At 46.9% G+C, this 21557-nt stretch overlaps 1 protein-coding gene across 13 annotated transcripts in view; it reads left to right on the top strand.

Annotated features, from left to right (window-relative positions):
- The window catches only part of CAMK2D (calcium/calmodulin dependent protein kinase II delta), an 806647-nt gene that overhangs the window by 243467 nt on the left and 541623 nt on the right, over window positions 1-21557 (top strand). The gene's annotated exons all lie outside the window — the stretch shown is intronic.

The following is a 21557-nucleotide window of genomic DNA, read 5'->3' as shown; positions in this document are numbered from 1 at the left end:
ATGGCATCTCTCTGTTTTATGGTTCTTTCCTTTTCTGATGAGGCGTGTCAAGTTTCTAGGTGCATTTTTCTCATTCATCATTCCACAAATGCGCTAAAGATAGCATTACTTGTTTTAAAACTGGCTTGTGTAAGTGTTGCAGTAGTTGAAGTTTGCTAGGGACTTGTTCCTGTGTAAACACCCTTGAACTTTGAGCTGGGCGAGCATTCATATCGAAAGCGCAAGTATTTATAGAGGTTTCGGTTTCATTTAGGAGTTACTAGTTTCCTGTGTCTTAGACCGCAGAGTTCACCTTCCCAGACGGACGCTCAAAGGCACTTTTGCAGTTTGTTTCACGGGGCCGAAAAAAATTGTGAAAATTAGATGTTTTCTGTCGATAGTGCGTTCCGTGGGGATGTAAAGGGTTTAACTCACCCTAGAAATGTTTGCGTTGGGATTTTCAACGAGCTAAGAAATGCTGAAGGGCGAGGGTGAAAATCTTGCATTGGACATTTTTGTAAGCAGTATAAAGGACTTCCAAAAAACTGTCAGTTTGAACTTTTCCTTCGGGACAGTGTAAAGAAATTCATTGCTCCGAAAAAAACAGTTTTAGGATGTGGTGTTACGGGCAGAGCTTCCAACACCAGGTTAGAGTCTCCGCATTGTCTCACATTTTCCGGTTCTGGCCATCACTTAATCTACCCGTGCCTAAAGAAAAACACAAAGATGTGAACTAGTGTTATGTAACGCCTCATGGTATTTATGTTTAACGCTCCAATACCTTCGAGTTCAGTTCGCGCTGTATAAAACTACCCAAAGAGAAGGAAAACAAGCATTTGCAATGCAATAGTCTCGCATTCACAGGAGTTTGAGCTATTGACATTGCAAATAACAATGCCTTTTATGTTCATTTTCAAAACATAAATAAAAGGCATTGTCATGTACAATGCCTATAACTTAACCACATCCGTGCGGGTAAGATTTACCGCCGGTGCTGAGCCCTAACGAAAACGGGCGCGGTCATGACGGAACGGTTCCGTCATGAGCACAGCTCAACCGATGCTCATGACGGAACCGTTCCGTCATGAGCATCGAAGGGGTTAAACTTACGTAAATGCAAGACCTATTGCATTGCATTGCAAATGCTTGTTTTTTAAAGGTACCTAGGTGTTTTCCCTTCCATCATCCCTCAATACTTCGACATTAACCTTCCTAGCTTATGCCTTCGATTTTCCATCCACCTTGAACTGTTGTGTAATTCACAAAGAGTTCCAGGAGCACCTCTGACAATCTGCAACTCACAGAGGAGCACAAAAGCTTTTGAGTTGGGTTCAATTACATCCTGTTCACTGGAAACTTAAGGGGTCATAGCCCTTCCTACGCTATATTAATCTTTTAAAGCTATTTTTAACGCCATCACTACACGCCGTGAGTTGAGGATGTTCTACTTTCTATCACTGAGCCAACATCAGGACCATTTGCATTGACCAGCTTGTCGGCTGCTGTTCTTTTTATATATGTTAATAATATGACCTGTTTAGGTGTTTTTCATGACGTTCCTATGAGTTTGGTGCTGCTAAGATCCTCCTATCCCTCTGATGACTAATACAAATCAGGAACTTTTATGTTCAGGGGCACAAGTCATAAGCTTCAAATTCTCTTGCACCCGTACTGTGTTCTTTTGAGTCATTCTACCATGACTGGGCTTATAAGTATACTGTAATACTTTATAAAATTCAAGTTTCCTGGAATGATCCAGATATTTATCAAAATAGTTGTCCAATACTTTTCAGAGACAACTGAAAACAAGCTGATTTCTAGACCATTACACAATATTTACCAATTATCTGTTCCTTAGCAACGATTTCCACTGCGAAATATGAATGACTGTTCCCAGAATTTTCGTAGGTGGACCTTATTTATTTGTCCCTTTTCAATAATACAAGTGAATTCACATTGGTGAACAAACGGAGGATCTCACCCATTTTAGACCACATCATTCCGACAGCTATAGTCCCAATGTGCACTAAAGAATCGCTACAGTCCCCTTACAGGACCACAAACTTTGAATTTGATGATGTGAGTAGATTCAGGTTTGTAACCATCATCTGAGCTCTCAGATGCATCACTTGTCACAACATTTAGGAGACACCAAGACCCAAAGTTTTGCTCTGTAAGATACTGATTCTTCTTTTATTGCAAACTGGAAAGTAATGGATTTGAGGACATTTTTCAAAATGTTTGGGCACTTAACACTTACATTGGTGGGCTGTTAGTCCATTGCATATGTCAACAACAAAGATAATGAACAAACCAATTCTGTACATTTTAACTGCAACTTCATTGTTATGACTTAGATTGAAGCTTTCATTTACTAATGCCTTAAGCCAGTGAAGACTATGCATGATAGAGACTGACCACTCCTCTCAAACAAAGGTAATCATCGGAAGGAACCAACCATGGAGTAGAGCTATAAGGCCATGTCTGCCTGAGGGTCCCAATTCGACCCGCAACAATCCTTTCAGGCCACAGCATCTTTGTCACTTATTTGGCCATCAGGCATATTTTTTAAACTGTCTGTCATACATTTTGCTTCTGTTTGTAAAGAGAAGGAACGGTGTGTGTGAAACCTCCACTTCACCACCTTGGGTGAAGGCATGCCTGAATACAGAAGACTTGATGGGCATGGCACCACTTACCGTGAGCATAGCCCATACACCAAACACTGTGCATTTGAAAGGGATGACTTTGGCAGAGATGGACAAAGGACAGTTGTGTCCTGCTCCTGGAAGGGGGAGTACTCTAGGAGAAATACTGTGTATAGAATTTGGTGGCAACTAAGTATGCAGCTAGGGCGTGATTAAAGCACAGCAAAAGCTAGGCTTGTGACGTGGACCATAATGTTACTTACAGAATTTCAATTCATGTTTTTTTAAGAGTACGAATCCAATTGAAATTAAAATCAAACAGTTATTTTACATGAAGTATTATATATCAGAACTAGATCCAAGTGCTTTACCCTAGAATAGGTAAAATACATAAGCATTTAGTTTTATTACAATTGCTGATGTTGAATGTTGCAATCAATCCTTTGAGATAGTTCATGTAGAAGTTCCTATAGTCTTTTCAAATCCTCGGCTTGTCCATGGCAAATCTGGCAGATGAACCACACCAAAGATGGTGACCTAAGGTCTTGATCTATTTGATGCAGGATCAACCCATCTTTTATCTGTATTGACTAGTTTTTCCGGTTAGAGTGTGAAAGATAATCATCTTGTATGTGGAGCACTTGTTTGATGAAGGCCCAACCTGTAGGACAGGGACGTCTCAACATTTAGTTTGCCTTTACTCTTGGTGGGATCGCCTGGTACCATAGCTACCGACAGTCTTGCCCTGGCATATCTACTGCAGTGAATGATGTGCTCGAGCAAGGGGTCCAGAAGAGTCCTCTCACATCTCCTCAATTCTATGTCATGCCATGAAAATACATTTGGTTATTTTTTATTTTTTGTCATTGTATCATGAACGTTTGCCATCTTCTTTGATGATTGGTTAGATCGGCAGCTGACCGCTGATATGAAGTGTAGATGGTGTCATGTGGATTTGTGATACTGAGCTCAATTCTTCTTCAAAATTACATTACAAATGCTCATGGGTAAATTTTCCAAGTAGATGAAATACTAAACGTGTAACCAATATATTTCTGTTTGAGCATTAGGCAAATTTCAAATCAATCAGGCTGATAGATTTGTTACTATATTGTGTGGATCTTACCATTTGAAAGGTTTTTTAAATAAATCAGAGTTTGAATAATATATTTGTGAACATTATGAACAGAGGTGCTCCTTTCAGGATAGGTTACGAAGTTATAATACAAAACGACCGATGTAGTGCTAGTGAACTCTTCAGTGAAAATATAAGTGTTTTCCATTACTTGTGCCTTGAAGTGTTTTTTCCCTGAGTGGTATGCTTACTGGAGCAGGTGAAATATGAAAGATGTTTGTCTTTGTGGGTCATAATGGATGCTAAATTTACAGTTCTCTTGGAATCACTTCTCTAATACTTTGTGGTGCATGTCATAAATGTTTTTTCTAATATTTATGGATTGCCCAGGGGGTTTTTGAGTTGCTCCATCAACTCCAGAGTGCCTATACTTTGCAAGTCTGGGAACAGCCTGCCACAGGGTCTGGGAGTCATGCAGCACCTTATAAGATTTTATCGAACAGTCCCCTCCCCTCCCCCTCGGCTACAGTAGACACGGGGGCAGGTCTCAAGCGACTCTCCTACCCTTTTCTTGCTTATGTTGCCCTCCTTTTGATGTAACCTATGTCCGCAGCTGATGCAATTTGTACCACGTCTGACTTATTTACATGCAGATCAGTGGTACCCGCTTTTTTGGCCACGATGCGCCGCTTGATAGGTGCAGTCATTGGACTTTCTGTAGTCATTATTATACAATAAACCAAAGCACACAGCAGCTGACCAAGGTTTCGCACATCAACTTTGCCTGTTTCCAAATAGTTAGTGGTGCATCCACTCTCACCATCCGCTGCCAAGGATGTCTGTCAGAGCAATAGTACAAAAGAATAGAGAGGTGCACTCAATGAAGTCAATAGCACAAGAAAGTTCATTAAGTATGTGAATCTTCTGTTCTTTTCTTTAATGTATTCTTTATTTTCCTTTTAAAATACAACGGCACAGCCAACGCGTTTCATTCCCTTTCGTGCCTAGGGAATTTCGTCAGGGCATATAATAGATAATCTTTCAAATATGATAGTCCTAGATGTGATCGCACCCGAGAAGCTGATGTTGAAGAACGATCGCAAAATGACCCCAAAGTATTCCTGAGTAAAAATTGACACAGTTCCAAGTGGAATGGTTGTTCGAGTCTCCCAGGTTAGCTACAATGTTGAGCTGAGGAAGTCAGAAAATATATTTGTCCTGGACATGGATTATTGAAGCTTCCAATAATCCATGGGGAGGAGCAGGGGACTACAGAGACCTTATTACAGGTCCGGTACCCCACGAACATTATCGTAACCGGTTTAGACGCCAATCATTATCCTGTGTAGGCTGACCCCCCTTCGCCTTGCCGTTTCTTTAAGGGGTCCAGGACAAATATATTTTCTGACTTCCTCAGCTCAACATTGTAGCTAACCTGGGAGACTCGAACAACCATTCCACTTGGAACTGTGCGTCAATTTTTACTCAGGAATACTTTGGGGTCATTTTGCGATTGTTCTTCAACATCAGCTTCTCGGGTGCGATCACATCTAGGACTATCGTATTTGAAAGATTATCTATTATATGCCCTGACGAAATTCCCTAGGCACGAAAGGGAATGAAACGCGTTGGCTGTGCCGTTGTATTTTAAAAGGAAAATAAAGAATACATTAAAGAAAAGAACAGAAGATTCACATATTTAATGAACTTTCTTGTGCTATTGACTTCATTGAGTGCACCTCTCTATTCTTTTGTGTCATTATTATACAATTCATCTGCTACACCCTCTCCTTTTGAGAGCTCGTTTCTGTAATACTGGCCAACACTTATTCATGATTTTTTTTTTTTGTTTGTAAATAATTTTTATTGCAGTCATGCCAAATCAGGCCAAAGCACAGATATACATCACAGTAACATTGTGCCGTTATGTAATAGTTCCCGTTACCTCATACACAGCCTGCGTGCCCACAACCCGGGGGTTTGGCGGCAATAAGTTTGTGGCTCCCCCATGCCTGATGTTAAAGGTGCAGGAGTAGCTAGCTACAGGAGTATGTGCATGACTACTTTTTATGTCTCATCTAACCAACGCGATGAGCCCCAACCCCCACCCCCTGCCCTAAACCGGTAACCTCCCCTAGCCCCCCCCCCCCCCCCCCCCCACCACCTGTCTAAGGGCCCTGGCAGCGATCGTTCCTATACTCCTAGGGTGTGTTCTTTGTCGACCATGTGTTCCTGCTGCCCCTGGGTCATCAGCTTGCCCCTTCCACCCTTTCCGCATCGGGGGCCTCCTCCCCCTCGTCCTCCTTGCTATCTCTAAGGGCCTGTACCATCACTTCCCATGAAGTTGCTGTCTCAGTCGCTCCCTGGCTAGGGGTCCTGCGCGCCAGCTGATACCTGTGTGTGCTGTCAGCGGTCGCCCATTTCAGAAATTCCTGCAGCCACCGCCTGGGAGTCGGCCCCACCCTCGCCTTCCAGTGCCTAGTGATCTCTCTTTTAGCCACCATCAATCCCATATCTATAAACTTGCTCGTGAGTTTGTTTTTGGGGGTATGAGGGAACCAATGCAAGAGACACTCCGCCGGGCCAAAATCTATGGTCCTGTCAGTCACCTCGTTCAACACATCACCTATGGCCTGCCAATATTCCCGAAGGGCCGGACACACCCACAGCATATGCACCAATTCAACCCCCTCTTCCGGACAACGGGGGCAGGTCGCCTCTATCGTACCAAAGTACCTCCTAATCCTCCCCTGGGTCATGTACGCCCTATGCAGAATATAGTAGTGGATAAGTTGAAACCTAGCATTTCTCGTGCTGTTGCGAGCCCTGCGTACTAGCTGCGCCCACGTCGTATCTGGTATGTCTTTACCAAGGTCCACCTCCCACTTGGCCTTCAGTGACGTGAGAGGAGGGAGAATCTCTCGCACCATTCTACTGTAAAGGCACGTCACCGCCTTGATTGTTCCCGCCGACATCATGGTGTATTGGCATGCAGCTGCCGTCGCAGGTTCCTCTAGCCCCGTGCCCCAGTGTGTTTGTACTGCCCTGCTCACTGCCGCGTGAAGTAAAAATCCCCCTCTCGGGAGGTCAAAGCGCTCTAGCAGTGCTTGGAACGGGAGTAATGTTCCATTTTCGTAAAGGTCCCCAACCACCTGCACACCCGCCTCCTCCCACCGCTGTAGGTGCGACCAGTCACCTCCATGTGGCAACGCCGTTAGCATGCCCAGAGGGATCTCCGGAGCATACGGGCGCCGAATTCCTGCCCTCTTCTGCACTCGAATCCAACATTGACGGTACGTGCGTTGTTCCAATGATAAGTCTCGACCGTCAATCCGCTGTTGAAGGGTGATATACGCCAAAACATGACGGGGCGTTCCCCGCAGCCTTCCGTCTTCCGGGCCCCGAAATGCTCGTGCCACCTCCTGCGTGAAGACCTGCAGTTGGGCCGCCAAATAATAAAGCTCGTAGTCCGGCACCGCCAGTCCCCCTTCATCCTTCGGGCGGGTAAGCGTTGCCAGCGCCACCCTGCACCGCCCTGCTCCCCAGATAAACGATGTAATCAGAGATCGGAGCTGCCGGAAGAAGGAGCTAGGTATCCAAATTGGGAGCGTGCGGAAGTAGTACAATAACCGCGGCAAGGAGATCCTGCCTGCCACTGAGAGCGGCAACGTGGCCCAGAAGGTCATACAGCCCTTCAGTCCTCGCACGCATCGCCCCAGGTTACCCTCGAGCAAATTTGCCGCCTTGTGGTAAATGTGGACCCCCAAATATTTAATGCAGGCAGGCTCCCAGGCTAAGGCCGGCCGGTGGTTCGGCCGAGCAGCCCCCTCTCGTAGCGGGAACAAGCTTGTCTTGGGCCAAATAACCCTCAAACCCGACAATGTGCCGAATCGCTCCAGTAGTGCCTCTGCGCCCGTCAGATCCGCAGCCCCGTCGTTTAGGAAAAGCAGCAAATCATCAGCATACAGCGAGATGAACTGCTGCCCGTCTCTAGCACGTACCCCGATAAAGTGCCGTCCCGTCCGGGCCTCAGCCGCTAGGGGCTCGATAGCCAGCGCAAATAAAAGTGGAGACAGGGAGCAACCCTGACGGTTGCCCCTTTCTACTGGATAGCGGTGGGACACCGTCGCCCCAACTCGTACCCTTGCTATCGCTTCCGCGTATAGGACCCGTGTCCATTGGATGTATCCAGCTCCCAAACCGAATCTTTCCATAATCGCATAGAGAGAGTCCCACTCCAGGCTGTCGAAAGCTTTTTCGATATCAACAGAGAGGACCAGCTCAGACCCGATCCCCCCCTCCAGTTCGTCCATGAGGCGGACAAGTCGCCTAACGTTGACCGTGGTGTTACGGGTCGGTATGAAACCGTTCTGGTCCTCGTGCACCAGTCCCGGCATGTGCGGCAGGAGCCTCGCCGCCAGGATAGAGCTCAAGATCTTGTAATCTGCGGTGAGCATAGAGAGCGGCCGGTAAGATGCGGGGTCACTGCTCTCCCTGCCGGGCTTCAGCAGTGGCACCACAAGTGCTTCCCGCATGGACTGCGGTAGGCGGCCCGCTGCCTTGGCCTCTCTGTAAACGATCAGGAGCCGCGGCGCCAAGACGTCCAAATATTTGCTGTAGAACTCTATGGGTAGCCCGTCTATCCCCGGCGATTTGTTGCGAGCCATGCTCCGCGCCGCCTTCCTAATCTCCCCTAGTTCGATGTCCGACCCCAGCTCCTTCGCCTGTTCCTCCCCCAGCAGCTGTAGGGGCAGGCCGTCCAAAAAGGTCTAGGCCATGCCCCCCCGGTCGCCTGGGGTACTCTTTTATATAGGCCCTCATAATAATTTTTAAATCCATCAACTATGCCCAGCTGAGTGTGATGCACCAGGCCAGCTGCATCCCGTAGCTGTAGTATGGGAGAGCATCGCTTAGTGGGGTTCGAGAGCCAGGCAAGAAGGGTGCCCGACTTATCTCCGTCGACGTGGGATCGCAGCACGTAACGTCTATAATCAAAGGCTCGGAGCCTCTCCACTTCAGTGGCTACCTCCTCCCTGGCCGAGCAAAGCACCTCCTGGAGTTCCGGGTGACCGGGCCGCCCCCTTTCTGCCTCCCTCAGCTTGGCATCCGCCTTAGCCAGATCGCTCAGCAACACCTTCCTCACGCCTACGTATTCCTTGATACAGATACCCCTCACCACCACTTTAAAGGTGTCCCATTCTGTGGCCCTAGTGGCCGCCGTCCCCTCATTCTCCACGAAATACAAGTTCATCCCCTCCTCCAGGCCGCCCCAAGTAGGGGGTCCTCCAGAGTCTCGGGCTTCAATTTCCAGGTCGGGACCCTGGGCCTCTCAGCTACCCACGCTAGTCGGATCAAGAGTGGGTTATGGTCCGAGATCGTTCTCGATAGGTATTCCGACCCAGTGACGGACGGCAGCACACCCCGGGAGCACAGTATCGCATCTAGTCGGACATGCAAATCATGTAGCCCGGAGAAGGAGTAATCCCGGTCAGTCGGATGTTGCCCTCGCCATACGTCCGTCAGTTCCCAACTCTCCTGCCACTCCCTTCTACCTCTAGACAGTCTGTGCACCGGGGAATCTTGCAGTGGGGGGTGAGACCTATCCAAGGAGGGGTCAGCTATGGAATTAAAGTCACCTCCTAACAGGACCGGGCCCGCCAGGGAGTGAGCCAGCGTCCCTGATAGTTTCGCAAAGAAAGCTAGTTGGTTGGTGTTCGGGGCATATATACTAGCTAGCACAATATTTCTGCCCCCCAGCTTCCCCTCTACCACCACATATCTCCCCTTCTGATCTACCCATTGGCGCGTGAGTTGGAATGGTGTGCCTGCTCTAATCCAAATCAGTACTCCCCTAGCGTAGGCTGAGTAACAGGTGTGATAGATCTGGCCCCTCCACCTCCTCTGCAGCGCTGTCCCCTCCTGCTTCGTGATATGCGTTTCCTGCAACAGTGCAATGTGCACCCCCCCTCCGCACTAAAAAGGCATGCACTTTGTGTCTGCGCTGCATAGTGTGTAGGCCCCGCACGTTCCAGGTTATGCAGTTCAAATGGTTCGCACTAGCCATTGTCCCAATGATCCTGTCGGGATTCTCTCCTCCGTGCCTGCCCCTCGACGGTGGTGGTACCCCCCCTGAACAAAACAAAACCTCCCAACTGTCCCCCCCATGGCATACCCAGGGTCAATGACTTTAAAGAGAGCAAACAAACCCCAACTGTGGAACCCCCCCTCCCCCAGAACAGTCCCCAATATCGAAATATCAGTCCCCATCCAAACACCCGCACCTGATTGACCCAGGTCGCTACTACACGGCCGCAGCCGTGGGTGCCTTAAGGGCCTACGGAGCGCGGCCTCGTCCAGAAGGGAGCTGCGCCGCCCGCCCCTCCCCCAATCCCCCAGAATCGTCCGGCTGTGAGCCCCCGGTGTGCCCCGGCCCTCGTGTGCATGGAGCTATGGGCCCCCACCTAGCGCCCCAAATATTACCCATTGTCCACCATAGGCAGTTCAGATATTCAGGATCTCTTCCGCCGTCTGCGGCGTCACCAGTGGTCCTTCTGCCCGATGAATGCCAGAGAGGTCCGATTCCGATCCTGAAGCCGACACATGCGTGTCCGAGTCCGTGCCACGTTTAGAGCCGGGGCTCCCAGCCCGCCCCAACTTCACCACCTCAAGCAATGCGGCCTGTCGTTCAGCTTCAGTCTGGGAAGCCGTCGGCCCGTGCTTCCCCTGCTTCCGTTTCCTCAACCGTTTCGATTTCCGTAGCCGTGCTGGCGAGCGCTCCCGCTCCTTTTCTCTTTCCTCCCGTGCCTTGGCACCATCAGTTCCTGCCTTGTATGTCTCCCACCAGTCCCAAGCATCCGCTGCCGCGTTAAAAAAGAGCGTCTTGTCGTCCACCACCACCCGGAGCCTGGCTGGGAAAAGCAAGGAGTAGGAGATCCCTTCAGTACGCATTTCCTTTTTAATTGTGAGGAAGGAGGCCCGCTGCTTCTGCGTCTCAAAGGTGAAATCCGTGAAGAGCGTGACCTTGCTGTTCGCAATCTGAAATGGGCCATCTCTGTCCTTGTAATGAAGCAACTTGGCTATGATCGGTCTGGGTGGGAGCCCCGGCTTAGGTGGCCCAGACGGGACCCTGTGGGCACGCTCCAGTGTGAAGAATGGCGACAGCCCTTCCGGTGCCACCACTGTTTTCAGCCATTCGTCCAGATAGGCCACCATGTTCGTTACCCCCTCCGTCTCCGGCACGCCCACGATTCGCACATTGCTGCGCTGGCTCCTATTTTCTGCGTCTTCTGCTCGCCTTTCCAGGGTGTGAATACGGTCCAGGGCCTCCGTAAGTTTGCTCTCCAGCACTTTTTGTGCGGGCGCCAGGTCTTTAATCGCGGTCTCAGTGTCCTTGACCCTGTCCTTCAATTTATCGTGATCCGCCCGGAGCAGGCCTAGCCCAGACGCCACTTGCGCTATATCATTGTGGAGCGCGTCACGCGTGGCTGTTATGGCGTCCAAAATGCGATCCTGCAAACGCTGCAGGTCCGGTTGCTCAATGGGGTCACCCTCCGCCACATCCGACGCCGCCGCCCCCTCCACCTTGGCTCTCGGCTTCACCATTTTGGGAGGGCCTTGTCGCTGGTGACCGTCCGATGGCCGGCACCCCCCCCGGGCCTCCGCAGTGAGTCCGGCTCCAAGTCACTATGCGGTCCTGCTGCGCAGTTACAGCACTCCTCCTGCGTTTGCCGCCGCGGCTCGGGGGGGGAGATCAGGGCTCTCCACCGGTCCTCCCCGCTGCGCGCCCCCCGGGGCCCACGACAGCCGGCCCCTCTCCACCTCGGCTACTGCGCCTGCACTGTCGCGCCTCAGGAAACCTGGCACTGCCGGGGCACCTCCGCAGCCCCTCGGGCTACACCGCCTGGTCCCCTCAGTTCGATCAAGCCTCCATGGAAGGGCACCACTAGCGCTGGTGGGTCGGGGCCGTTTGAATCAGCGTCCTCCCTCCCTCGGTCCGCTGCACAGTTCCGCCCCGCTCACCTCCGTGCACGGCCGGGGCCCGGTTCAGGTTCCTGCTCCGCCAGCTCTCCCGGCTCTGGACGCATTCTCGCAGCTCCTCCCGCAAAGGCACGCCCGGGCGGCGGCTTCTCCCAGCGCTGTCGTCCGCGGCACCACCGCAGCCGGGGGGCAGGGAGTATCTCCTGCCTCAGAGGGGTCCGCCGCAGGACGCCCCAAGGTCGGCGGCCGCGCTCAATCGGAGCTCTACGGCAGTGTGGGCAGCCGGTCAAGCTCCGAGCTCACAGGGCTCCACCGCGGCCGCCATCATGAGCGCCGTCTTTCACCCTCCGCTCCGGCAGCCTCGATGGCCGGCGGCCGCGCTCTCCGGACCAGCCTCCACAGCCGCTCACACCCCGCCTCGCTGGTCACCACTGTGTACTCGTGCGGCGCCGGGGCTCACACGGGCTCTCGCCGAGTTCTTCAGGATCTTGAAGGGGAAGAGGCACGGAGCTCTGGTCTCACGCCGCCATCACCCTCGGCGCTCAAGCCACGCCCCCCCGCCAACACTTATTCATGATGTATGGGCTTTGCTCTGATTGTCTAATTAAAAAAATATGCAAAATGCTTAAAAAAAGATTCAAACAAAAACAAAAAAATCGGGTTTTATCGAACAGTTTTCTTGACATAGATACTTTTATTCCCGATTGCTGAGATGCTAATCTAATGGGCTGGATTCGTATTTGCAGAAAACTATAGAGAAACCAAGAAATAGTTGTAAAGTAAATACTTTGCATGTGTGCCTGTAACTGAGCGTGCTGCTCTGGTACAAAATGGAATGGCACATCTGATCTTTTTCAAGGCAGTTTAGTAGAAGTGGTAAAGTCATTGGTATATTTGTAAGTCTGGCTGCATTCTGTTGTTGGCCAGACCTATTGTTTCCAGTACAAAGTGGGCTTTAGATCAGTCCACTGCTCATGATTTGATTGCTCTGTTGTCTATCTTAGTGGCCTCCTCTTAAATTGCTGATTTTCCTTCCATTTCGTGCTTTTATCCCACCCAGGAGCATTTGAGTCTTGCGTTGTTCTGACTCGTCTTGTCACTTCCGATGTTGCTTCCATTCAGGAAACTGATTTTACTTTTCTTTCGACACACCAATGGAGTGTATGTGTTTTCTTGCTTTCTCACGTGACCTGCTTCACCCTTCACTTCCCCGATCAGTCCTTCGTTTTTAGGTCTCGCCTTTTCCATTCCGAAGGAATGGGAAATGGCGAGAATTCAAGTGCTCAAAATACTCGTGAAACCACGGGTTTTTTCGTGCGGTTTTCTTCGAGTTCACGTGGCCACAGGCACGCGCTTTTGGGCCATAAACTTTCACGGCCATCTGTTCCCCAGCTCCAGCACCTCCCCTCTCTCTCCCCGCACACAGCCTTACTTGCATTTCTCCTCTCCCTCCCCAGCCAGCTTCCCCCAGGCCGTGTTCCCTCCCACCTTTCCTCCTCTCTGTCCCTTCTTTTTTCGTGATGTTCTCCACTAGCATTTTACCTCTTTGCTCCATTTCTTGCTACCTTTGCCCGTTTTCTTTCTCCTCTTTTTCCTTTCCCTTCTAATAAAATGTAATCTTTTTATGAATTATTTTTACTCACTGTATAATATCCTTTTAAACCCCAAAAACGCTGAAAACGTCAAATTAAAATATATCTTTAGCTTATTGTTCATTTTCTTACTTTTATTCTGCTGATTTTAAACTATCTTTAAAAGACCTTCCAAAATGGCCGCTTTTAACACTCACTGTACAGTTACGTCTCCCTGCGGCTAAAACACTCGTCCTTCTGTGTCCATGGCTTGCATGGTGAATGACAGCGGCCAGTGTCAGTATCCGGAAGGAGCCGGGGCCGGGTAGAGCAGGGTTCGGAGGTTGCTCTGTCAGCTGTAGTAGCACCTGCAGGCGAAGATGTAGTGCCTGAAGCTACCGCTCCTCACGGCAGTCTTCTGTTCTTTTTATTGGCATCCTGTCCTGGGCGCAGATGACATCGTAGTGGGCTGCGGAGGATTTGTTAAGTCTGACGTGGAGATCAATTATTCTCTGATAGAGGTGAGTGCTGCCTGTATAGAGCATTATGCAAGTCAGCTGTCGTGCTGACGGTGTAGACGAGCTACACCACATCTCAACACACTGCATGCTGGGTCTGAAGGCAGCCTTCCGCCTACCACCACTGTACACTTACTATCATAAACACTTCTACGAGCCGTGTGCACAGCCAGCAATGCAGCTGACTGTGCCATATGCTAGTATCGGCCCCCTGCTAACCCTGGTTACTATTGGCAGAGAAGGGAGCCTTACACTGCCAAACAAAAGCTAAATTCTGGATTATAGGCAACCCTACGCCATTTAAGTTAAAATTAGAAGAAGAGATGGCGTGCCCTTAATCTGTCTTTAGGGGAAAGATAGTAAGTACATAGGAAGATTCTTATTATGCCACTGCTGAGGGTGTCTGAGAAGATTTGGTGTTATTACAAAACGAGGAGAGGGTAGCCTCACATCACTCAGGGACACCACTACATCACTCAGGGACACCGCCACTACATCACTCAGGGACACCGCCACTACATCACTCAGGGACACCGCCACTACATCACTCAGGGACACCGCCACTACATCACTCAGGGACACCGCCACTACATCACTCAGGGACACCGCCACTACATCACTCAGGGACACCGCCACTACATCACTCAGGGACACCGCCACTACATCACTCAGGGACACCGCCACTACATCACTCAGGGACACCACCACTACATCACTCAGGGACACCGCCACTACATCACTCAGGGACACCGCCACTACATCACTCAGGGACACCACCACTACATCACTCAGGGACACCACCACTACATCACTCAGGGACACCATCACTCAGGGACACCGCCACTACATCACTCAGGGACACCGCCACTACATCACTCAGGGACACCGCCACTACATCACTCGGGGACACCGCCACTACATCACTCGGGGACACCGCCACTGCATCACTCGGGGACACCGCCACTACATCACTCGGGGACACCACCACACCACTCGGGGACACCACCACACCACTCGGGGACACCACCACACCACTCTGGGACACCACCACACCACTCTGGGACACCACCACACCACTCTGGGACACCGCCACACCACTCGGGGACACCGCCACACCACTCGGGGACACCGCCACACCACTCGGGGACACCGCCACACCACTCGGGGACACCGCCACATCACTCGGGGACACCGCCACCACATCACTCAGCACCATAACAGTATCACTCAGCACCACAACAGCACTGTCCTTGCTGGCTAACAACAAGCATTCCCTTAGCCAATAGGACTCGCATTAGGAAAGTGTAAGCTATTGGCTTTGTAAATAACAATGCTATTAAATTATATATTTTCAGTGCCAACACATATTAAAAAAATAATTGTCATTTCAATACCAATAGCCCACACTTTCCTAATGCGAGACCTATTGGCAACACCAGTGCTTGTTCATGTTTATTCCCCTCCCATCCGCAGTTTGTCCGTTGTTTCCCCCCCTACCTGTCCTGCTAGGCCTCAAATATATAATTTTTAATGCTTCCCTAACCTGCCCCTCCTATTGCCCCCTTCCGTTATCTTCTCTTTCTTCTCTGCCAATCTCCTGTTCTATTCAGGCCATCGCTATTGGCTTTTCCAATGCAAGAAGCTGCTACAAAGCTCTGGCGCTAGCCAGAACTGTTTCCCATATGTTCATAATAGTCACCACATTAAGTAACACAATGTTGCACCGCAATATAGTGGCCATCTGAATAGTTTTCTTTATTTCAGATGACCGTCATGTTCTGTGATGCAACATGATGATACAATGTGGTGGCTGTCTGAAAAGTAAGGAAAGCGTTGTTTCCTATACTTTATGCCGGTGCAACAAGCATTGTCAAATCTAATAGCCTGGCCATTTGAAGCTAAGAACTCTTGTTTTGCCAGGGCTTGTTATCTATCTGGATATGAATGTATGTGTGCATGAAAACCGACCGTGGTTGTTCCTATATTTTATTTTAAATATATAACTATTTTTTTGGCATAGTTTTGATTTTGAATTGGAGTACGAATGTAACATAATTTTAAGACTCTGTTTTTTATTGTCTTTCTATATTGTGGAGTACCATAGATAATTATTTGACCGTCACACATTCATGCTTTAATTTGCTGTAGAGCGTGTTCTGAAAACTGCTGCTCACTTCCAGTGGGAGTTTCAAATTAGTGACTTGAAGACACTGAGAACAGGATTATTTGCAGTTCTGTGGGGATGCAGGTGTTTAACTTCCTAGTGAGTCCTTCCATGTTTCTAATCTCTCTGACCCTTAAGCCTCTTGATACAGCTGTTTTGTTACAGCCAAAATCATACTGTGCATCTGCTGACAATACAGTGGTTCCAAAGCAACTTTCCTCAAAAGGCTACAGTAGTCTTATGATCCTTTTCTAAAAACATTTCAATATTTCAGAATTCATTGTGACGCATTGGCATGATGCAAAGAGGAACATCTTTGCAAAGAGCCCCAATGGTAACACTGGTTTCTGGAGTATTTTGGAAGCAATGTATGAATGTTTCTCTGCTACTTTGAGCAGTCTGAGATGTGCTTTTGCTAAACCACTAACTGAAACATGGGTCAATCTCACTGTAGTAGCCGTTCATCCTGTTTTGGTGTCCTCTTGGTCTTTTTGCACACTTTAACAATTTAGTGAAGAAATATTTTATAATTCCACTTGTTAGAGCAACTATGTGATATACAGTCTAAAATGCCTGTGCGGACTAGATTATGTTGGAAAATTAAAGACCAAAATATTCTCGTATGAACCTAAGTCTAATAACCGATTGAATGATCAGAAATCACTCTTAACATAATTATATTCTGGATTAATTTTTGGATCCGCTTGTGCCAAAATGACCAACTGAACGAGACGATTGACTCTTTCATTTATAAAGACACTCTGTAGAAGATAAAATACGCTTTTCTACCTCTATAGAGCCAACAGAATAATGGGATCATGGTACCATAGCGATGGACACACTAATTGTGCACATTCAGGAGGGAGGCTCAGTTCGGGATTACAGTGGAAACCATAACATTAGTCTAATTAGTTAAGGATGCTCAGACTCTAAGCTGCTAATGGCGACAGTGGGAGCAACAGTGTTCGTGTTTACAGTAATGTAGTTTGTTCTGGGATAAACATTAAATGTGTGCCTGGCATTTACAGAATACATAACTAAACTTGTACCTTAATCCATGTGTGCTTTCAGAAAATTAGAATACTCTTCATCTCGTGTCTGGTCTCAACATGTACATCAGGCTGTATGATTGGAATTAAATGAAATGAAAAAGATATTCATGAAGTCCGGCTACTACCCAAGGGTGCCTAGGCGCTGACTCGAGAGAAAAACTGCAGAAGCCGACCCAAGAGATAACACATTGAAAAGCTAACTTTTTAATGCTTTCCTAAAAGCAAGCAATTGGTTTTCCTTTTTGAGAGAAGCAGTTCTTTGCAAATGGGATACCAATTGTTTGTGCCACATATCCTATATTGTCTGGAGGCCGCTTCAGTTTTCCAATTATTTAAATGTTAAATGCTAGCTCTGTAAAAATGTTATTCCTTATAATTCCAGGACATGCAACTGAAATGTCGAATGCACCAGTGTATCTGTGGCCTGGCAGACATTTTTAAAACCTCCCAAGAACATTATTATGGTACTGCTATACTGTCCTAAAATGACAGCTTTCGAAAAGTCAAAGAGAATACCGAGCCAGACCATTGCCTCCAACAATAGCAAAGAGTGCCTCTCTCCTTCAGATGATTGGAGCAGACAAAGAGCTGAACTGCATCCCAGTTATCTGAAAAGGATAATCCTTGGCTAATTTGTGCAAGTTGATGGCACCAACACTCATTCTTAGGTCTGGGCTAGAGACTGCTTGACAGTCTTTATGAAATCAGACCCCTTATGTCATTGGCTTTCCTGCACAGTGGATGACCATGTATTGACTGATTGCATGTGCACATCTGCCTAAATAGGTGTACTTCAGTGCAAGCTCTGGAGAGAGTCAATACTATGTCAATGCTTAGTTTTCTCTACATATTTTACACTTTTTAGGTCTCGCCTGTCTAAAGCAGCGCATGCGTTGCTCACGCTATTGCGAGTACCTTTTGGAATCAATCCTGCGGAGGGCTTTCATGCACGCGTCTGCATGGACAAAGATGGCTGCTCTCACCATTTGTCCACAGCAAACGGCATGCATGTGTCCATAGGGACAGTGGATATTCCACCGCCATCTTGCAATGCGTTTGTTGTCCTAGCAATGAAAATGCTGCTTCATGTATGCAGCTTGCTGGCCGCTTCCTGTATGCAGCTATTGGGTTCGAAGCTAGTGTCATTCTCCTTCAATACATGTATAGCCTCTTTTGCGATTACTTTAGCATTGCAGCACTATCTTAATCTAGACATCCTCTTCGTGCTTTTCTGGGATTTCCATCCAACACTTGTGTGTTACTTTTTTCTTTGGTTAGTAGAGACTAGCACTATATCTAGTTTAGTCATAGGCCAGATTGGTTAATGTCCAAATACAATAGGTTCGGTCACACTCTACATCTTGCTAGCATGGATTGGGTGTGTTTATTGGAAGAAGTTGCAGCACAATTTAAGTTTTCATGGCAGTGGTCTGCGGTGGAGTAGGGCTCCTATGCTGAAGGTGAAGTCTGCAGATTTCCTGAGAGGCCTTTGCCTCTGAAAGGGCGGAGGCCGCTGCGAGGCAGTTTATGTGAGAGCCAATGGTCGAAACCAGGTCACCTCCTCCTGTCTCGTGACACGCGGCAAAGCTGTCACGAAAGAACGGGTATGAGGAACAAAGCTTGAGGAGATGGTTTACTGTAAACTGCGTCAACTAAGTGCTTCCTGACGCCCGGAACCGAGCGCTACAGATAATTCTAGCCAATATTTATGTTCTGCCTCTTTCTTTGCATTCCACATTTTGGCAGACAAGCAGACTGAACACTCTTGGGGAGGGGCGAGGGGCGGGTGAGAAAAGGTTTGTTTAGGTTCCTTGAGGAGGGAAAATCTAGATCATTTTACACACTCAAGACCTATGGTACATCTGTTTGACACTTAGGCTATGCTAATTTGCGTAGCTTTTTTTCTGTGAAGATTTTACAAAATGACACAACATTACATACTTCTAGCGCATGGTGTGGGATATGGGTATCTAACAGGGCTTTATGTATGTGAGAGCATACTTCATGGGGGGAAAAAAGTGCACACGACACAGACATGAGACTGGTTCACGCAGAACATAACTTTCTGGGAGATGTTTTCCAGTCTCCTGCAGGCGGAAAGTACACAAAATCACTCTGAAATTTTGAGGAACTTTTATAACATGAAATTTATAAAGTTTGCAAACTTCAACCACAAAATTAACATTTCATTGATGGCAAGTGTGTAATTGTTGTGTCAAAAAAGTAGGAATATGTTAATTGTTTGTGAACTCCTTTTACCTTCATATTTTTGTGATATAAAATACAAATGTAGAATTTTATAGCTCCATTCATCTTTTCTGAGACCTAATTAAACCAGCATTAAAAATGTAATAGGTCTCGCCTTTAAGTTAAAGCCATTTGCTTTGCTATGCAATACCATTAGCAAAGCAAATGGCTTTAACTTAATAAAAGGCGAGAACTATTACATTTTCAATACTGGTTTCATTTTTTTGTTGTCATTTTGTTTTTAAACTGCTGTCTTTCTAGGTTACAGTAATTGAAAATCAGTAGTACTTTCTCTTCACACCAATAAAAAAAAATTCTTGTGATGTGCGTTAAAACAAAAAAGGGTTATGTTAGGAAGCACCCATACTGTTATGATAAAAGGATGAAATCAATAATTGATTTTAAATTTTTTTAATTATTAATGGTAGCATATGGTCACATGTTTAGATGGCGACATGTTCTTCTTTTTTTTTTTTTCTTTTTTTTTTTAAGGCATATGCTAGCAATAAATATAGTCGGACCACCTTGCCTAGAAATATTGGCTTTCTAATGCTTGTTGGAGATGAGAATCTTTTTAAATAATTTGACATAGACCTAGAGCAAGTGAGAAAGGCAGAAAAAAGAGAAGAAAGGAGGACGCGCAAGACTGACGGGGAAACTGTGACATAGCCAGAAACCAAGGGTGAAAATAACCAGCACAAGTGAAATAAAGATAGCAGAAGTGGAAAGTGGTGGAAGAAAGATTTGAGGAGGGAAGTCCAGATTAGGCAGACTTGGTATTTGGCAATCCGGGTATTCTGTCGCCCTGGCGGAAGTTTCTAAGAAAAACTAAAGTCCAAAGCAATTTTTTTCTTCCAAATTATATTGAGGGTGATTGAATGACCGGTTTGCTTCAAAACGTCCTTGGTACAGGACATAATCACATTGCATACAAAGTTCTTAAGCTCAAACGAAAAAAGCCAATGTATTCTGTTATTGCTGATATTCTCAGTTGGCATCTTCCTATTTCTCTCATCTTTTTCCCCCTCTGTGGCCTCTCTAAGGTTCTTATATGATGCTTCCTTTTCAATGGTACAACACATTAATACATTTGCCAAAGCAACGAAATTCCACCTTTATTCCCCTTAAAAAACATAACGTTTTTGTTATCAATTTTGTTGACCATGTTAATGCTGGTTGACACGCTTTAATTATATCAAGACTTGACTTGGATAATGCTGTCCCAAAGGGTCTGCCAATCGTAGCTCGACCAGCTGAGAGTTAAATTCCATGCTACCGCAAAACTCCTATAATCCTCAAAATTGTAGGATAACAGTACACCGATCTTGTCCACTTCATACTGACCTTACAGTTGCTCAAAATGTCTAGTGGTATAAAAAATCTGTGTAGCAAGAATACACGGTTCTTGGAAAGTGCTCGTTTCACACCATCACATACACAATACCGATCCTTAAGTGTGGAGACAGCATTTTAGAACTTCCTACTGGTCAATTCAAGACTCAACACTAGGCTTGTATCCAGTTTCAGACAATGGAAAAACAATCTGTTTTTAGAATAAAGTGAGTAGTTCCCCTCAATGGAAACCACGTCTATTATATGCCTTTTATTACTTTCCTCCTCCAGGTGAAGACTGCTTTTCCTTGAGTAATAGTTTGCCCGCCATGGTACTAATTTGTTATATGCGCTATTAAAATGTCTTTTTTTTAAAAATTGTTACTACTATAGGTATATTAAACAACTATAGGTATATTAAACACTGCCCACAGAACCTTACAAGCTCTATTCTCACAGCCTATCCTTCAGAATCCAGAATAACTGAAGTTTACATTGGAACAAAGTATTAGGCAATTTGTAATCCTGTTCAGAGTGGGCATTTTACCTTTAAATAATTTTTTAAAGCACTTTTTTGACAAAGGAGAAGTCTGGAACATGTTGACTCTGTAGGGGTGGGATTCAAGATATTAAGCATGTTCTTTTTGTCTGTCCATGCAAGACAGTGACAGAGGTTAGAATTCGCTTTCTAAAACCTTTGTGTTTCAAATATAATGTATTTAAAGTCAATGATTTGATTGCCTTAACAAAGACATCGACTGATGCATTTGTGTGCTACAAGCTATGTGTTTTTCAAATCGTTTTTACCTATGTATTAGCAGTATGCTTGTATTGAGACTGACACGTCTTTTACGTGTCCTTTAATTGATTATTTAGAATCATATATGTTGTTGATCTCTGAGATCTATATCAATTACATTTGAATACTACAAAATGTCATAGTAACAGAGCACTGTTGAAAACTCAAATAGGATTGAGTAGCACCAGCATGCCT

Source organism: Lissotriton vulgaris, chromosome 3_1, assembly GCF_964263255.1.
Source record: "Lissotriton vulgaris chromosome 3_1, aLisVul1.2, whole genome shotgun sequence".
Taxonomy (NCBI): Eukaryota; Metazoa; Chordata; class Amphibia; order Caudata; family Salamandridae; genus Lissotriton; species Lissotriton vulgaris.
This window is presented reverse-complemented; position numbering and strand designations above follow the sequence as displayed.